Source organism: Octopus bimaculoides, chromosome 27 (genome assembly GCF_001194135.2).
Source record: "Octopus bimaculoides isolate UCB-OBI-ISO-001 chromosome 27, ASM119413v2, whole genome shotgun sequence".
NCBI lineage: Eukaryota > Metazoa > Mollusca > Cephalopoda > Octopoda > Octopodidae > Octopus > Octopus bimaculoides.
In genome coordinates, this window is record NC_069007.1 from 18,351,951 (window position 1) to 18,355,545 (window position 3,595).

The 3,595-nt window shown below is 38.7% G+C and overlaps 1 long non-coding RNA gene across 1 annotated transcript in view; it reads left to right on the plus strand.

The window, feature by feature from the left end:
- The window catches only part of LOC106876617 (uncharacterized), a 30,858-nt gene that overhangs the window by 13,797 nt on the left and 13,466 nt on the right, over positions 1-3,595 (plus strand). The window contains exon 2 of the long non-coding RNA XR_001410270.2: positions 2,724-2,786. This is a non-coding gene — a long non-coding RNA (uncharacterized LOC106876617). The remainder of the gene's footprint in view (positions 1-2,723; positions 2,787-3,595) is intronic.

Sequence of the window (3,595 nt, forward strand, 5' to 3'; positions counted from 1 at the left end):
TTTTTTTTTTTTTGTTTTGTTTCTATTTTTATATTCATTATGGCTTCTGCATTATTTGTTTGTCTGACGTCATATGATTGTTCCAGGAAAAATAGATTGTGTGATGATTGTCTTAACAACATGCTGGACTGGTATCATCAACATATAATCATAAACTCTATAATCATCATCATCACCATAACCATTGTGGTAATTATATGGAAATATGTTCAAATCTTGCTCCAACAACTATGTGATATTCAACTAGTTAAAAACGAGACACTATTTTATTTGGCACCATATTCCATTTTGTCTGAATGCCGAACACATAGCACTCCTAACTCGATCGTTGAGTGCTTTAACTGGGGGGGGGGGGCAGACGACAAACTGTATACACGTTCATGGATCTGATGATAAACATTAGTCATCCCACCCTTCTGGTGGGAGGAAAATGTATTTAATATTAAAATACTAATTAGAAATAACATGTGGAGGCGCAATGGCCCAGTGGTTAGGGCAGCAGACTCGCGGTCATAGGATCGTGGTTTCGATTCCCAGACCGGGCGTTGTGAGTGTTTATTGAGCGAAAACACCTAAAGCTCCATGAGGCTCCGGCAGGGGATGGTGGCGAACCCTGCTGTACTCTTTCACCACAACTTTCTCTCACTCTTACTTCCTGTTTCTGTTGTGCCTGTAATTCAAAGGGTCAGCCTTGTCACACTCTGTGTCACGCTGAATATCCCCGAGAACTACGTTAAGGGTACGCGTGTCTGTGGAGTGCTCAGCCACTTGTACGTTAATTTCACGAGTAGGCTGTTCCGTTGATCGGATCAACTGGAACCCTCGACGCCGTAAGCGACGGAGTGGCAACCAACAACAAGAAATAACATGTAATGAGATAGACAGACAGATAGAGTTGAGTGTGGAGTTAATGATAATATTTAACACAAACTGCATCTAAACATTGACTTGAAATAAATATCAACATTTTATGGCTGCTTTCCAAGCTGTATTGAAAAGTTGTTAGTTACTGCTCTCCAAGATTAATCAGAAGTTGGTAGGACATGTCTTGTTCCAATCTTCCATTTCAGGTATATTTTGTATGACTGGACACCTGTCCAGAGAGACTGGAGTACATTTTATCACGATGCCAACACCTGAGATGTGATGGTCGTGTTCTCTCAATTCTTTCGCGGAGAACAATCCCAGAGAAACTATAAACTCTCACCCCCACCCACCCCTGTTATGTTAGCATCTTCTTGTATTATCAATGATATCCTAACTAAACTACCCTCCCACCTTTACTGTCAATGAAATAACAAACGAGAGAAAAATTTAAAGCAAAATTTCTATTTTTAAAACAAAATCTAACTTGAATAAGAATCTGACTTGTTACACATCTGTCTCTGGTTATCTCAGTACTGTTATCTTTTAATTCCAGTTGATAACAGAATTAATTCAACAGCCAAATGTCTCACATTTTACATTCCCTTCTCTTCTTACAATGTTTCCAGATTTTTCTCTGTCTTAATCCTGATGCTTCCTTTCAATCACTTATCAGGGGCCCCTTATAGCCTTGTAAACAAGACTAAAGAGTGATTGATAAAGTTCATTGTCTGTCACTATAACAGTGTTGTAGCCATCACTCTTAACTCCCAATCACTCACTTATATAAGTCACTGTTATCATCACAGTGTTGTAGCCATCCCACTTAACTCCCAACCACTCACTGGTTTACAGTACAGTGCTGGATTGAATTCCTGCCATGACAAGTGGGGCAAATCCTGGGAAAAAAGGGTTTATCACCGAGAGAACCAGGTATAAGGACCAAACCCTTTGGTTCTTTGTGATTTTGAAAGATATCAACTCTTTTACTCAGTTATGCTGGCATTTGGGGTTTTGAAAGAAAATTATTGAAAGTTGTGTAGTTTGTGTTCTTTGGATTTATGGAAGTGAAAAGAGGAAAATATTGGTTGAAAGAAGTGTTTTAGAGGGATACAGTTGAAGTAATTGATAGAAACACAGAACATCTCAACAGAAATATGGTAACAAAAAGGTTAACAAATGATTAATTTAACCCTTTTGATACCAACCCGCCTGAAACCACCTCTGGCTCTGTAGTACTAATGTCTGAATTAAAATCTTCCACTAAACCTTAGTCACAATTTATGTTCCTGACACTAGCTGAATGGTAATTAAATTATTTTGCTAAATTCTTTGTTATATTTAAAATTAATTGGAAGAAACACAGAGCATCTCAACAGACACGTGTACCCTTAACGTAGTTCTCGGGGATATTCAGCGTGACACAATGTGACAAGCCTGACCCTTTGAATTACACGCACAACAGAAACAGGAAGTAAGAGTGAGAGAAAGAGTACAGCAGGGTTCACCACCATCCCCTGCCGGAGCCTCGTGGAGCTTTAGGTGTTTTCACTCAATAAACACTCACAATGCCCAGTCTGGGAATCAAAACCGCGATCCTATGACCACGAGTCCACTGCCCTAACCACTGGGTCATTGCGCCTCCACTGTGCTGTACACACCTCCTTCAAAGACCCAATCTCTACTTGAGTCTTTGAAGATGTGAGAATCACTTCATGAGTCTCCACAGTACCCCGTTATATGACTCTCAAGATCCTGAGAGTATATTTGACATAAGAGTCATTAATTAGTCAACTCTAATAAATTCATTTTTATTCGTTATATCTAACTTTCATTTTTTTTTTTCAATTTGTTTTCAGTCAATTTGTCTAATGAACAGAAGCTATGATTTCATTCATTGTTTGATCAACTTTTAAAGGAAGGTAAATGATTTTTTTGTTTAATTGCTTTACTTAATTATTATTGTTGTTGTTGTTTTTTTTGTCTTTTAAAAGTTTGGTCCATGAGGACTTAGCCTTTTGTTACCCCACAGTTTTTGGGAATTGACTCAAATTGACATTCCTCACTAATTCCACCATCTCCAAAGACTTTATGATGAAGAAATCAAAATCTTATTAACTCAAAAAGCAAACTTAGTTACTGTTGTTGCTTGGCTCCACCAAATCATTGAACAGACCAAGGAAAGCAGACATTCCAGTTGTGACAATCCCTTCTTCTTGTATATCAGGAACTTGTTTGTCAAATATATAGTTTAAGATAGTTTGATTTGATGTAGAATTGACTGTTATTTCCTGTAACTCAAGCAACCATATAAAAGCTCCCTTGTTGAACAAGATCAGCCAACTGATGGTTCTTCATGTTGTGGAGTGGAGGGTGATATTATTTGGCAGTGATTGAGCAGACAGACCAGATGATGCTTTTGCCTTCAGATAGGTTATTCGTGTAAGAAATGGTGCTGCTTGTGGTGAATTTCAGACAGAAAAGAACAAGGGATGTGTTTTGTTAATCCGTCTGTATTTGTCCCTTTCTGTTTGAACTTGGGTGCTTGTATTGTTGCAGGAGTGGCTGTGTGGTAAGTAGCTTGCTTACCAAACACATGGTTCCGGGTTCATTCCCACTGCGTGGCACCTTGGGCAAGTGTCTTCTACTATAGCCTCGGGCCGACCAAAGCCTTCTGAGTGGATTTGGTAGACGGAAACTGAAAGAAGCCCGTCGTATATATGTATATATA